We start from the raw sequence: 16452 nt of genomic DNA, 5'->3' as shown, positions 1-16452 counted from the left end.
TCAGGATATTGCACAACAAACTAACTTGTACAATGTACAGAAACTGGGAACATCAGTAAACACAACACCCAAAGAAATTGAACAGGTTCTTGGCATGTACATGCACATGGGGTTGGTACAGATGCCCAATGTAAGAGCCTATTGGGAGATGGAGACAAGGTACCCCACAGTGTGTGATGTGATGTCTCAAGAACGATTCTTTAAATTGCTGACACTGATTTATTTTCAAGACAACCTCAGTGTGTCTGACGACTAGAAGAAAGACAAACTGTGGAAAATCAGACCATGGTTAGAAAAACTGTGCCAACAGTTTCTTCTCATACCTCCTGAAGAATTTCATGCGGTGGATGAAGTAATGGTGCCTTTCAAAGGTAAGTCTAACCTGCGTGTTTACATACCATCAAAACCTCACAAATTGGGGTTCGAGATGTGGGCACGTCCTGGACAAAGTGGGTTCCTGTATGATTTATGACTGTCAGATCGTCTCTGCTTATAAGCCTCCTCGGGCTCCCCTTTGTCCTATGCCTATTTTGGATGTTCCCTTTCAGAGGGTGGGATAAGATATTGTAGGCCCTTTGCCTAAGACTAAAAATGATTTTCAATATATGCTGGTGTTAGTTGATTATGCAACGAAATACCCAGAAGTAGCTGCTTTGAAAAAGGCCAACTCCTCAGCAGTAGCCAAAGCTCTGTGCGTGATTTTTACTTGTATTGACATTCCTAGGGAAATTTTGACTGACCAAGGCACACCTTTTACTTCTCGTGTAATAAAACAATTATGTAAAAGATTCCCTATTAAGAAATTGGGCACCACTGTTTACCATCCTCAGACTAATGGTTTGACTGAACGGTTTAACAAAACCTTAAAACAAATGATCAGAAGAGTTGCTCAAAATGATCCCACAACTTGGGACACCGTCCTGCCTTTTGTTTTGTTCTGCCTTGTTGTTTTGCGGGAATCGCCGCAAGCATCCACTGGTTTGAGTCCTTTCAAGCTGTTATTTGGCAGGCGCCCAAGAGGCATCCTAGATGTGGTGCGAGAAGAATGGATAGGACATGAAACAACATCTCTCGGGGAGAGTTTTGCAGAGCGGGTAGTTTCCTTGCAAGATAGAATTTCTAGACTTTCTTCTATTGCTGTGTATCATCAACAGCGAGAACAGGAAACACAAAAACGTCTTTACGATAGTCGCAGTCAGCTTCGTGAATTCAAACCTGGCGATCGTGTTTTAGTACTGGAACCGTCTGACCCGCACAAATTCCTAGCTAAATGGCAGGGCCCGGCTGTTATCGAGGAGCTTGAATAAGGTGTCTAAATTCAATGCTTACCCAATGCCCCGGGAAGACGAACTCTTAGAAAAACTGGGTCAGGCGACCTATATTTCCACGCTAGACCTTAAAAAGGGTTATTGGCAGGTGCCTCTAGAGGCTAACAGTTGTGAGAAAACAGCATTTGCGACTCCTGATGGACTTTATGAATTTACAAGACTCCCGTTTGGTCTTCATGGGGCCCCTTTAACTTTTCAGCGAATGATGGATCAAATTCTGCGTCCACATTCTGAATATTCTGGGGGCGTATCTTGATGACGTGGTGATTTTCAGCAATGATTGGCATTCGCATTTAAAACGTCTCCAGGCTGTACTTGACAGCCTGAAACAGGCTGGATTAACTGCTAACCCTAAGAAATGTAAACTAGGTATGTCCGAGACTCATTATCTAGGTTACTCCATGGGCAGGGGTTTACTTCGTCCACAATTAAGGAAAATACAGGAGATGCTCGCTTATCCACATCCTAAAACGCAAAAACAGGTGCGTGATATTCTTGGACTAGCTGGTTACTACAGAAGATTCATCCCTGACTTCGCAAATAGGGCTGCTCCTCTCTCAGAGCTTACTAAAGGAAAAAAAACGCCCTATTATATGGACAGAACCTTGCGAACGTTAGTTTTCAGACTTAAAAAAAGCTTTGTCTTCTTATCCAGTGCTATGAAATCCCGATTTCTCTAAAGATTTTATACTACAAACAGACGCTAGTGCATTCGGAGTAGGCGTGGTCCTATCCCAGGTATTTGATGAGGAAGAACACCCTATCACATACTTGAGTAGGAAATTACTCCCCAGAGAACGCAATTATTCAACTATTGAGAAAGAATGTTTGGCAATTAAATGGGCTGTTGAAGCACTACGCTATTACTTATGGGGACGAAAGTTCACATTAGTAACTGATCATGCTCCACTTCAATGGTTATACCGTCAAAAAGATACAAACTCCCGTCTCATGAGGTGGTTCTTGGGATTACAACATTACGGTTTTAAAGTCAGGCATCGACCTGGCTCTGAGCACATTAATGCTGATGTCCTGTCAGCTTCGCAGCTCACACCCCCAGAAGTTACAGACACCCCTGGGAAAACCCCTAAGAAACATGGACAGATTACCTTTACATTCCTCCTTTCCCTTCTAGCCGGCTCTGTCGCGTAATGTGCCTCTCGCGCGGTGCTCTGTCTTCTTAAAAATCCTGCACGGGCTTCTCTCCATCCATCCATCCATTTTCCAACCCGCTGAATCCGAACACAGTGTCATGGGGGTCTGCTGGAGCCAATCCCAGCCAACACAGGGCACAAGGCAGGAACCAATCCTGGGCAGGGAGCCAACCCACCGCAGGACACACACAAACACACCGACACACCAAGCACACACTAGGGCCAATTTAGAATCGCCAATCCATCTAACCTGCATGTCTTTGGACTGTAGGAGGAAACCGGAGCGCCCGGAGGAAACCCACGCAGACACGGGGAGAACATGCAGACTCCACTCAGGGAGGACCCGGGAAGCGAACCCAGGTCCCCAGATCTCTCAACTGCGAGGCAGCAGCACTACCCACTGCGCCACCGTGCCGCCCATAATCTCTCAGTTTGTTAAACTGATCTCCTTATCTCTCTCTCAGACATTCTCTGCTCCTAGCGGAACCTGCATTATTATCATTCTTTAATTTAATATTATTTATTGTATCAGTATGCTGCTGCTGAAGAATGTGAATTTCCCATTTAGATTAATAAAGTATCTATCTATCTATCTATCTATCTATCTATCTATCTATCTATCTATCTATCTATCTATCTATCTATCTATCTATCTATCTATCTATCATCTCTGACTTGTCATGGAGCACGTTTAAACTTTCGAAAAAAGACAAATGTTTGTTTGCAGTGCTTTGAATAAAGTTTCTTTTTTTCTACAACCTCCTGTGTCTCTGTGCAAATCTGTGACCCAAGTGTGACAAGATATATATATAATTTATATATACAGTATATAGAACAGTATATATACTGCTCAAAAAAGTTAAACACTTTTTAAACCGAGTATAGCATCAAGTCAATGAAACCTCTGGGCTGTTCATCAGTAGCAGGGGGGGTTGTAAATCAGTTTCTGCTGCTTTGGTGTTAATGAAATTAACAACGGGTGCACTAGAGGGGCAACAATGAGACGACCCCCAAAACAGGAATGGTTTAACAGATGGAGGCCACTGACTTTTTTTCCCTCCTCATCTGTTTTTTCACTCGTTTTGCATTTGGCTACGGTCAGTGTCACTACTGATGGCATGAGGTGATACCTGGACCCTACAGAGGTGGTACAGGTAGTCCAACTTCTCCAGGATGGCACATCAATACGTGCCATTGCCAGAAGGTTTGCTGTGTCTCCCAGCACAGTCTCAAGGGGATGGAGGAGATTCCAGGACACAGGCAGTTACTCTAGGAGAGCTGGACAGGGCCGTAAAAGGTCTTTAACCCATTAGCAGGACTGACCGGTATCTGCTCCTTTGGGGAAGAAGGAACAGGATGAGCACTGCCAGAGCCTACAAAATGACCTCCAGCAGGCCACTGGTGTGAATGTCTCTGACCAAACAATCAGAAACAGACTTCATGAGGGTGGCCTGAGGGCCCGATGTCCTCCAGTAGGCCCTGTGCTGACTGCCCGGCACCATGGAGCTCGATTGGCATTTGCCATAGAATACCAGAATTGGCAGGTGCCACCACTGGCGCCCTGTGCTTTTCACAGATGAGAGCAGCTTCACCCTGAGGACATGTGACAGATGTGAAAGGGTCTGGAGAAGCTGTGGAGAACGTTATGCGGTCTGTAACATCGTTCAGCATGACCGGTTTGGTGGTGAGTCAGTGATGGTCTGAGGAGGCATATCTACAGAGGGACACACAGACCTCTACAGGCTAGACAATGGAACCTTGACTGCCATTAGGCATCGAGATGAAAATCTTGGACCCATTGTCAGACCCTATGCTGGTGGAGTGGGTCCTGGGTTCCTCCTGGTGAACGACAATGCCCGGCTTCATGTGGCAAGAGTATGCAGGCAGTTCCTGGACGATGAAAGAAATGATACCATTGACTGGCCCCCACACTCACTCGCCTGACCTCAATCCAATAGAACACCTCTGGGTGGGACATTATGTTTAGGTCCATCTGATGCCGCCATTTTGCACCTCAAGAATGTCCAGGAGCTCAGTGATACCCTGGTCGAGATCTGGAAGGAGATCCCCCAGAACACCATCCGTCATCTCATTAGGAGCATGCCCCCCACCCCAACGTTGTCAGGCATTCATACAAGCACATGGGGGCCATACAAACTACTGAGTACGATTTGGAGTTGCTGCAGTGAAATTCCGGCAAAATGGACTCACCTGCCTGCCGCATCATTTTTTCCCTTTGATTTTCGGGGTGTCTTTGAATTCAGCCCTCTGTAGGTTGATAATTTTCATTTCCATCAAACGATGTGACATCCTTTCGTTCCTAACACATTACCAGTCTATATCAGTTGAGATAGCCAGCAGGATTTATTTTCATATTGAGATCTGATGTGTTTTCAAAGTGTTCCTTTAATTTTTTGAGCAGTTCATTTACAATATATATAAATATATATGTAAAACACTTAATACCTTCACTTTGTTAATACAATTGTATTGTATTATATTGTATATACTAATTATATATGCATTTCCACCTTGTTGAACATACTTAAGATTATGATCATTCTTATCATCAGTCTAACAACTCTGATGATCTGGGTTCAAAAGCTGGCCAGAACTTGGTCTCTGAAGACCCTGTAAAAAGTGACTGTGATGTTGTGTATGATGGCCATGGAATGAATCAGCGTCCTGTCCAGGGCTTGTTGCAGTCTTCAGCAGAGACCTTGTAATTTGGAAAAAAAAACAACTTTGTAAACTTGATGAAGGTCTTGATTCTGCTTTGCTTCCTATGCTGCCCACCCCAGCTCAGAAAACGAATGAATGACGAACAGAAAACCATAAATATCATTCAACGGGTTTTATGGCCACAGAGCTAAATGCCTCTATTACTTTGTAAAACATTTTTGTACAACAAACATAAACCTGAAGGCCAAAACAAAACCTTGAAATCTACTGCCATCTAGTGGCACGCTTGGGTTTTACAGCATTTTTAAGGTTTTCATCAAATTAATACAGATTTGATTCAGCAGTCTTAAACTAATCATTATAGTTTAAGTTACTAATGATCTTTTACAGAACAAGAATTTATTTTAAATGGCATCTTTCCACAATTGTATGGTATTTTAGGGGTTAATTACCATAAGATGCATGTTTGAATCGAGAAGGTCGAAAAAGAGAAAGGAGAGGGGGTTAGGGCATTTGAGTGTACTGGAGTATTATGTTTTACTGGTCAGTGGCACGAATACTAGGGACAGTGGCACGGAACAGAGGCTCGCGTGGCTTGCATTACAGGATACTGATGTGCCTGCAAACTCCACGCAATACTAAAAACGAGATAAAGTGTCACGGAACAGGGTCGCGCTCACACGAGCCAGTGGCTTGCCTTGCATTACCGCGTAACCAATAACAAAAGACACATCCATTCTGTGGTTTCGCTTCGGATGCAGAACTGAGAGATCTCGATCGTTTAGACGTTTAATAAATGCTGAAATCACGGGGCTCACAACTACCGAGTCCACAGCTTTGACAGCAGGAACCAATTGGAATTGAAATCGACATGCGGAGTTTGTAATGTAAGACGTCAGTATACCGTCGAAACAGGGGAGTGGCTCCTGGAAAGTAGGCGGAGTCAAAGTGATATCGCTGACAGGGGCGTAATCTTACGAGTCTTTTAACTCCAAAAGCGTCTCGCTACCCGATCTGCGTGCCTACCAGATTTGCACGCGCAGGCGTATTGAAAGCCTAGCATGCCGTAAAGTGTTCACGCATGCGTTAAACAGATTGGGCAGCACCGTAAAGTGAGCGATGACGTTTTCGTTCAATACGTATGCAATAACACACTCCGCATGCGCTTAATAATAAAAAAAATATATACTAAACCTTTCGCTTTACGGCACGGATCGCTCTCAACTGCGCATGTCGATACACAACGGGCAGTACAGTATTTTCGTTTAAATGCCGTAGCAGTTGACCATAACGATAATATTATTAAATATTCATTGTACGTTCTGTTTTCAGGGCTGAATTAAGCTTGTCGTACTCCTCGTTATAAACGTTAATTCTTTATTACTGAGATCGCTTCGTTTAGTTTACATAGCACTTCATTTTTCAGTTCCCATTGTACAAAGAAGTATTTAACCATTGCATATGTTATTATAGTCTACATATAAAAAATAAATGATAGTTTTAAAAATAGATGTATTCAAGTACTTTATTGTCATTGAGTAACGCAACGAAATTACTCGTGTCAACTTCACGTTGCATTTAAATTCCAATGTGAAATAGTTCAGATATACAACTATGCAATAAATAAATAAAGTATGAACTAAAAACTGAGTAATCATACAAAATATGTTCAAAATATTGGCAAGATGCCATATAAAATGCTAAAAGTAACCAGGATGGATTATTATTGCATAAATGCACAGCAGTATAGATTGCCTACACTACATTAATTGTACATGATCAATGAAAACGATTTCAGATTGAGGAGATATACGAGTTCAATAAGTTTATAGCAGTTGGAAAAAAGTTTTTTTTGTGTGTATTTGTAGCATACAGATTGATAATATAAATTCTTTGCATTTATATATCTGAAATGCATGCCAGATGGGAGAAGCTCAGACAAGTTCTGTCCAAGATGAGTGTTCTCCTTGATGATGTTTTTAGCTCTTCTTACACAAGGAATCTTGTATCGATGATCAAGTGATGGCAGTTCAGTTCCATTGAACGTCTTGTGATGTTTTTATGATCCACTACAGGGCTTTTTTGGCAGGTTTGGTGCAACTGTTGTACTAGGCTTTCATGCAGTTAGTCAAAGTACAACAGGGTGGAGTGGTGGCTCTGAGGCTAGAGATCTGCACTGGCAATCGGAAGGTTGCCGGTTCGAATCCCGTCAATGCCATTAGGGACTCTGCTCTGTTGGGCCCTTAAGCAAGGCCCTTAACCTGCAATTGCTGAGCGCTTTGAGTAGTGAGAAAAGCGCTATATAAATGCAAAAAATTATTATTATTATTAAAGTGTGTATATTTGTAAAAATGAACCGTTGATGCACTTTTCATCCCTGGAAAAACTCTTTAAAAAGAACTTTACATATTATTATTAATGAAATATACACATCATAGGGCATCAAAACTTTATTGTGGTGATACTAGTGGATTGCATAAACAGTCTTTTTCAAGAAAAAGAAATCTTCATTTCATGTCTAACCCACATAAAGCACAACCCCAGCACCATCTTCTGTGATACTATTGCTCGTCTTGTACTCAAATTTAAATGGCTTTTATTCACCCATATAGTGTCTTAAATGTGAGTTAATAACTGAATAATGAAAAAGGAAATACACTTTTCATGCAAATTTTATTGAATAAATGTTATGAGAACAACAAAAGTGAACAATGTGACAACAATGCACCTAAAAAAACCATTTGTCAAATGTACAAAAAAAAAGTAAAAAATCACCACATAGCTTTAACACATTTTACTCAGAGCACAGAAAATTTAAAGTTACATTGTTTTGCTATTTTGATCATTAAAATTATTCCACAAATAACTTCTCTAACATCCATATTACTAACCGAGAATGCTAAACCGGATGGACGCAGGGACATCCGGCCATGGGCCGTAGCCGCAAAAAGACGTACTGCGCAGGCGCCCCAAGAAATGAGGCGGAGCGAGAGGCGGACAAGACCACAGAAAAAAAGGAGTGAGCACAGAAAAAAGGAGTCAAACGCAGGCGACGCACACAGCGCCGCACGAGCAAAACACACACCCCCCCACCCACACACAAGCAACGGACAGGACACACACAAAGAGGACGATTCAACAAGCCCCTGGCACACAAAAAAAAAAAGAGCACGCAAACCCCCCCCCCCCCACACACACAAGCAACGGACGGGACACACACAAAGAGGAGGATTTAATCCCATTGCACATGAAACGGGACGCACACAAAGAGGAGGATTCAACAAGCCACAAGCACACAAAAAAAAAAAAGAAGCCGCGAGCAACAAAGCCCATTGGACACGAAACGGGACAGACTACGGACATAGCACACGAAACGTACACAAAAACGACGATTCAGACCCACGACCACAGTAACATAAATAACAAATGACACACAAAGCCCCATTTCTAAATGAACCGTCCGTATTAAACATACGTCATCTCAACACGTTCACAATATGCAGCATAGGTAGATCTCATTACAATGAGGCACTATTAACCATTCAAGCGCAGAAAAGGCTCCATATTAACAGTGAGTGCGATCCTCCTTATTACTTATCCATATTTCTCACGCTCAAGAACAAACAAGTCATGAATTCACGATCACAGGTACAAAACGATACTGCTCGGATAACGGGACCAAACACAATTCACACTATGCAGCATAGGTGGATCTCATTACAATAAGGCACTATTAACCGTTCAAACGCAGAAAAGGCTCCATATTAACAGTGAGTGCAATACTCCTTATTACTTAGCCATATTTCTAAAAGAAAAAATGTCTCGGCTCCAAAAGCGCAAAGCTCAACTAAAGCTTCTAACTAACGATGCACCTAAAAGTAAAAACTTTATGAACTGCGTTAGATCCTACAATAGTTCATTTGCTTTTGCATCTACCGGAGTAAATATCAGGCCACCAAAAGGCAATGGCCCATACTGCTTTCGCATATGTGCACAAATACTGCATCGCATTGGAACAGTGCACCCTGAAACAAATCAACGACGCAAATATGCACAAATCTACATCCTAGATCCACATGACGCAAACTATCAATCAAAGTGCTGCATCGCAACAGGCACGGATTCAAAACGAAACACCTCCCGTCTCAGACATACGTTAACGGCAAGGAAGGCTACAACGGGCTTCTCACACAGCACAGGCAAATCGATTACAGCTCCAAAACAACACGTCCCAAATACTACACATGCAACAACGCGCCTCTCAAACGGCACAAGCAAAACATACACCAGGAAAATTCATTTGGATTAATGAATGTCATTTGCAATCATTGTCATTCAGTTCACTTCCCTGAAGAAACAACTGGCAATACAAGTAATACATTTAGACGTTGTTGTCAAAAGGGTCAAATTAGACTGCCTTCTTTACATTCATATACTGAATATCTACAGAAGCTTCTAACTAACGATGTACCTGAAAGTGAAATCTTTATCAACTGCATTAGATCCTACAAATCGGGATCCACTATGAACATTAACGGTGGCACTGCACGTGACATCCGTCTTGCAAAAATGTTAATTATTGATGAATGTATAATGGCATCCAGTCACTTACTCAACACCATTCATAAACTTCTACAAACGTTTATGAATAATAATATTCGATTTGGAGGAAAGGTACTTTTATTAGGAGGAGATTTTAGACAGTGCTTAGCTATTCTTCCACATGCCATACGCTCAGCTATTGTTCAGTGCACCTTAAAATACGCAGACAATTGGCATTGCTTTCAAAAGATACAGTTAGTAAAAAAGATACGATGTCCAGAACCAGATCATAACAATTGCTTATTACAACTGGGAGATGGTACACTCACCAATACAGATGGACTTCACCCACATATTATTACAATTCCTCAAGCCTTTATCTGCGACGACTTAGTTACAGACAGATTTGGAACAGCAATCTCATTAGACCAAATGCCCCTTTTAGCACAACGCACTATATTATGTCCAAAAAATATTAATGTGAAAAACAAATACCCAAGTCATTCCATTACTTCCTGGAGAGACACAACTCTTTCTAAGCTCTGACAAACTTGACACTGATCACAACAATAACCATCTTAAATGACCTTACAAGTTCTGAGCTGGAATTACCTTTTACACTTAAACGGCGTGTACAAAGAAATTTTCCAATTAACCTTTACACTGTGCCACACACTTTATTGTTTGCTTTCTATTTGCATCATCTACACCGTCACACTATTCTATATCTCATTCATACATCACGCTCTTTGTCATTCCCAACACCAGGGGTTGGCGAGCGAAGCGAGCAGGGGGCAGAGCCCCCTAGTATTTTAATACTAATAAAGCCCAAACTGCTAAACTGATTAACAAATATAACTTTATGAAAGTGAAAAAATATATATACAATTAAAAAGTACATCTCCTTAAATATATCAGATGGCCCTGTTGAAGAACACATAAAGGTCTAGTTGGTCAGGATGATTGACAAAACAACGTCTCAGGGTCACAAGGTCACAGCCTCCCCAGGCCCTGTGGACATTCTCGGCAAGCATACTGTTGTAGTGTTAATCCAATTGCAGCTCCATTTCAAGAGGGTCTTCAGAAATCTTCTCTCTTCAGCACCACAGTCAGTTGCACAAGACTTGACCAGGGTGCACGGCAAAGGGCATCACTGGACAAAAAAAAAGAAAACAGCAAAAAAAACAATGGTTATTATCTGGTGTAAATCTTTCAGTGTATGCAGTTCCATTCATAAACCAGAAGTAAATCATAAACTGATAGAAGTGTGAATTAAGCAGAGGTGAAGTTTAAAAATGGAGTTTTAAAAGTATTTTGAAAGGTTTTTCATTTATAGCCATGCATTCTATATTTTTGGTATACATGTGCAAGCTGCTTCACCAGTTCTTTCATAAGCAAATTAGTGGTTGTGGATTAAAGATTACACTGAGGAGTGCTGGGGGAGGGACAGTACCAAATACTGGAAGGGTCTAAATTGTTCAGAGCTTTTTATGTAATAAATAGTATAGTACTTTAAAATCAATTGTGAAGGAGACAGCCATCCAGTTTATTCAAGCTAAGGTCAAGTAAATGAGCTTGGAATATGGAGAAAAACAAAATGCAAACAAAACAAGATACATTACCCCAGAATACTTGGCAATGACGCAGTAGATTCAGACCCAAGACTCAAATGAAGGATTCTGGAAGCACTGGGCAGTAGCATCATCTTCTATTCCAACAGATATCACAGCATTCCCTCCTTCTTTAATTGCTGCCCTATCTTTCGGTTAAATTCTTCCACTTCACTAAGGCAAGTAAAATATAAAAATAATAAACAAGAAATATTTAAACACTTACTTCAAACATTCATAGACTTGACTTTTAATTACCTGATACTGTATTCTGGGCCACCAAGAAATAAGTCTTCTGCCTCCTGTCCTGATACACCCTGTAGAGCAGTCAGGGCATGGATGATGGACTATCCAAAATTAAGAAAGAAACAGAATACAAAAGTTGCTTGCATGTAACTGAAATATGACCACATCACATTATAAGAGAAGGCATACACCAATTACCCAGTAACAAAGCAGAATACCCCTAAGAATGTGTGCTTTATTTTGCAAATGAAACAGCCTGGTTTTGTTTCTATTGAAACTCATACAATGAGAAAAACACAACAGTTACTGGGATTGCGAGGATTCACACACAGACTAAGATATTGTGCTCTAATGTTGGGGAGTTGCATAAGAAAAAACACATTTTAACATTCGTTAGTGGATACCAATTTACTTCTCTCTTTAAAAGAATTGTAAAATTTAGACACCTGATCTGAGATACATCTACGCAGTTCAGTTTTTCATATTCCCAAAAACAGAAAACCTACTAATCCATTAATCAAGTATAAATCAGTAAATAACAGGAAAGTCCACCTGAGCAGTTTTTTTAATAACACAATTTATTAAAAGTTTTGCATATTTCAAAATATTCATGCGCGTTCATTGAAATCAACAGCCTATTTAAAACGGTAAATTTTGTAACATTCCAATTATTAAACAAAACGTCAGATAATCCTAAATATATCTAGATTATATTACAGTATATACTGTATTCTCAAAAATTGAAAAGCATTCAATAAACATTACATACAGTACCTTTAATCATAAAATTCACGGACACACGTCGTATTTCACTTCGCTCTCTGACCGTTAAATTGTTGCTAAATTCTTCCCGTAAAAGATATTCTTTCAAGTCGTTGTAAAATTGAAAAGTCTTCATTTTTTCAAGAAGTGAAAAATATTCTTCTGCCAGGACAAAAAATCAATATGCTCCTATTCTTTACAGCGTTCTTCTTTCTCCTTCTCACTCGAATGGCGGAAGTTCTGTGGTAACTTTTTTTTCTCATGTGTCGTAAAACATTCGACATGCGCAGAACAAATCGGGCAGCGTCGTTAAATGAATTTTAATTAAGCAGAGAGCGCGTGCGCGAGACAAATCGGATGGGGACTCATGTCGCAAAGTAAAAAAAACGCAGATCGTGCAGGGTCGTACTAGTTAAGCTCTGCGCATGCGCGCGCAAATCGGGTAGGCACCGCAGATTGGGTAGCCACACCGTGCACTCTCAGCCACAATAGGAAGTGCAACAGGGGAGTCGTTTCCTGATTGCTAAGTTGGTACGTTTGCTAGTCTTACCATTTATGAACGATATGGAATATTCTTAATCATGTTATACAGTATAAGATTATTAACGACACAGAATTGTTCTATTTGTTTTATTTTCATTTTACTCTTTATTCACACGTAAATACTGTATACATTAAATTTAAATGATGTTAGCAAGTTATGATGGTTGCATAATTGTTTTTTCCTTGGGATAACAGCGGGAACACTAAACTAGCACGCTCTAAACATCAGCGCTCTCGCTACGCTACCACGGCCATACTGCTAATAATCACAATAACAGGCAAGCATTTACCTTGGTTAACTTGATCTGTTAAAATGGTAAACATGTTAATAAACCAACACAGGCCAGCCAAACAACGTGAATATGCACAAGTTAACATGATTAAGAATATTCCATATCGTTCATAAATGATAAGACTATAACTAGCAAACGTACCAACTTAGCAATCAGGAAACGACTCCCCTGTTGCACTTCCTATTGTGGCTGAGAGTGCACGGTCTGCAGCCAGAATCTATTGAAGCAACGGGTCACCTCTAAACCTATCGTTTGGGTCTTCCCCTCCCGGCTATCTGTCAATACGTTGCTCCTTAATTTGCAGCAAGTGTCAAACATCAGACGACTTCACTCCGTGTGGCCCTTTGTAAGAAAATAACGCCCTCCTAACGTTACGAACTTGCCAGACCTCCATTAGGGAGCTGTCACACTTCCGCCTTATATTGCCGGGCACGCCCACTCCGCACCCTCTTTTAATACACCAGTTGATGCATAACCGGACATGCGGACAGATTTGAGTTTTTAAATAAACTTCAGGTACCGACCGACCGACCGGGAATCTAACAGGGCGGCTTTGAGTGCGCGTGCCTTTTGAATCTCACCTGTGATGCCGTCTAACGTTGACTTCCAGGCGAGCACGAGATGGCAGTTAGCGCGTCTGCTGCTACCCCTCTTAATAGGATGGCTGCGCATTTTTTGTTATTACGGATACTGAGAGACTCGAGCACATTTTTGGGTTCGTTATTCTTTTCCAGTTTTGGTATTGGAGCAGCGCTGTGTCTTGCTGGTTTTCATTAATTACTTTTATTTAATTAAGTCAGCCCTTTTCCTGTTCAAGTTGATTTTGCAAGTTTTGAGAAACATTTGCAACTTTTACGAAATTCTTGTGTATGTGTCTGGTGTAATATGTTTATTGCAATCACATATATTAATATTTAGAAATGTGGTATCTAGGATATTTTATTAAGAACTGTTTCTGAATTGTTTTGCCACAGTTGAACCATAGGTGCCTTTGGGGTAGGCATAGAAATTTAGGGTTTGGAATGTAAAAAAAATAAGTTTACCCCACAAAATGACTTTACTTTTTTTAACATATGTGGACAAAAATAAAATTTGATCTCCATCTATACAATATCTGTAGATAAAGTTGATGTAATGGACCCGGGGTTAGGGAGTTTGGCTAATTATTTATTCCAATAAAAAATGAACAGATATTCCATTTCCATCTGTGGAAAAAGTAAGTCCATCCTTGCCCCCAGCAGCCTCAAGTCAGCATTTCCTATAACCATCTGGCAGTTTCTGACATCGACTCCCACATGCAGAGTTCTTTTAACTGTATCATGTTTGACCGGCGTTTTGTGTGCACAGCCCTCGAGGGGAGTTTAATCTGAGCTTTGACTGGCTATTCCAAAACCTTCCATTTGTAAATGGTGAATTTACTGGTATGTTTAGAGTCATTGTCATGTTGCAAGGTCCATTTTCAGTTGAGCTTCAATCTTCTGACAGATGGTCTTGCATTATCCTCAAGCACCCTCTGGTACAATGAAGAATTCATTTGGTGAGCTGAACAGGCCCTGATGCAGCCTCAAACTATAACATTTCCATCACCGTGCTTTACAGTTGCTGTCAGGTTCTTCTGGTGAAATGCTGGCTTTGCTTTCTCTCTAAACCTGTATTTGGGTATGGTGACTCTTAACTCTTCACTTTGCCTCGCCTCTGCAGGGCACATTGTTCTAGACTTCCTGGACTTTGCCTAGGTGTTCATGGTAGAGTTTAGTCTCACCCAGAGGTTCTTTCTGGACTGCACTGGTTTCCTGCTTGCACTCCTCCCATGCAGCCATACCACAAGCAGTGCAGTAGAGGTCGGCCACCTGAAGCAAAGCATGGTTGGGCCAGGCCAATACTTGGATGGGAGACCATCTAGAAAAAGCTTGGTTTGCTGCTGGAAGAGGTGTTGGTGAGGCCAGCAGGGGGTGCTTACCCTGTGTTCTGAATGAGGATGCCCCAGTGCAGTGACGGGGACCCTGTGCTGTAAAAATGGTGCCATCCTTCAGATGAGACATTAAACTGAGGTCCTGACTCTCTGTGGTCATTAAGGATCCCTCAGCATCCTTTGTAAAGAGTAGGGTGCATCTCGATGTCCAAGCTAAACTGCCCACCATAGCCTAGTCATTCTGGCCCCCTAATCATCCCCTGTATCTAATTGGCTAAGTATCTCTCTCTCTCTCACCACTTCACCACCTAACAGCTAATGCATGGTGAGTGTACTGACACAAACTGTCTCTCATCACATCATCCTGATGAATACTTCACATTGGTGGTGGTTGAAGTGGCTCACCATTCACTATGAAAAGCGCTTTGAATAGTGACAAAAGCACTATATAAATGTAAAGAATTCTTCTTATTATTATTATTTATGTAGATCTAAATTGCTCAGCCTCTTTCTAATGGTAGACTCATGCACTTTGACATCAGCAGTGGCACAAGCTAGCGGTAGGTCCTGTAATGAAATTCTAGGTCCTTAGAAACTTGTTTCAGCAGCCTGCATTCATCTCCTGGGCTGAACTTGCTGGCATGTTAAATTGGCAGTTGTTTGAAATCTTCTGGGCAGTGGAATGGTTGATATCCAGTTGTTTGGAGGTCTGTTTAAATTCCTTCCCCGACTCTTTGGTTTCTATAATCTTCTTTCTGAAGGCCTCAGGGGCCTGATCTAGGTATGGTGATAACACACATCTCAATAACAAAAGCCAGACCAAACTAAATGTCTGAGGTTTACATAAGATTGGTTCAAACAAGATCCTCTCCAATGATCTAATCATTTGCACCTGACATGATGTACAGTGGAACCTCGGGTCACAACCGTAATTTGTTCCAAAATTCTGGTCGTAACCCAATTTGGTTGTGACCCAAAGTACAGTGGACCCTTGACTTAGGAACTCAATTCGTTCGAGATGGCTGGTTGTAACTCAAGATGGTTGTAAGTCAAGACTATTTTTCCCATAAAAAATAATGGAAATGCCCTTAATGTGTTCCAAACCTCCCACAGCAACACTTATACAACCCTTTTTATTAAAAAAAGTTAAGTTAGGTGCATAATTTACCAAAAACACCAATAATTTTTCTAATGTACTAACCAAAAAGTTATAAAAAGTGCCTAGCCTACCAGAAACAACAATTTCATACTGTACTCACCATTTAAGTTGACATCTTTGGCTTGCAGGAAGGAAGGAGGAGGAGAATGAAATGGAAGGTGGTTATTGTATGGAAGGAGTTTCCTTATACAAATCTTTTCTTTGTAAAATTGTCGAGATGG

General features: G+C 41.1%; 2 long non-coding RNA genes across 3 annotated transcripts in view; one reads left to right on the top strand and one right to left on the bottom strand.

Moving 5' to 3' along the window:
* The window catches only part of LOC127528936 (uncharacterized), a 269154-nt gene that overhangs the window by 115585 nt on the left and 137117 nt on the right, over positions 1 to 16452 (top strand). The window lies entirely within an intron of this gene.
* LOC127528923 (uncharacterized) lies at positions 7652 to 12817 on the bottom strand. Of its 2 annotated transcripts, XR_007935545.1 has the most exons (4): positions 12337 to 12792; positions 11575 to 11663; positions 11329 to 11490; positions 7652 to 10859 (listed from the first exon to the last, which is right to left on the bottom strand). It is a non-coding gene; the product is annotated as an uncharacterized LOC127528923 (long non-coding RNA). The 2 variants fall into 2 exon arrangements; XR_007935544.1 differs by lacking the exon at positions 7652 to 10859 and having other exon boundaries at positions 10905 to 11490; positions 12337 to 12817.

The sequence above is a fragment of the Erpetoichthys calabaricus genome, chromosome 8, assembly GCF_900747795.2.
Source record: "Erpetoichthys calabaricus chromosome 8, fErpCal1.3, whole genome shotgun sequence".
In the NCBI taxonomy this organism is placed as follows: domain Eukaryota; kingdom Metazoa; phylum Chordata; class Cladistia; order Polypteriformes; family Polypteridae; genus Erpetoichthys; species Erpetoichthys calabaricus.
Note: the sequence above shows the minus strand (reverse complement) of the source record. Positions and strands in the feature narration are given on the sequence as shown.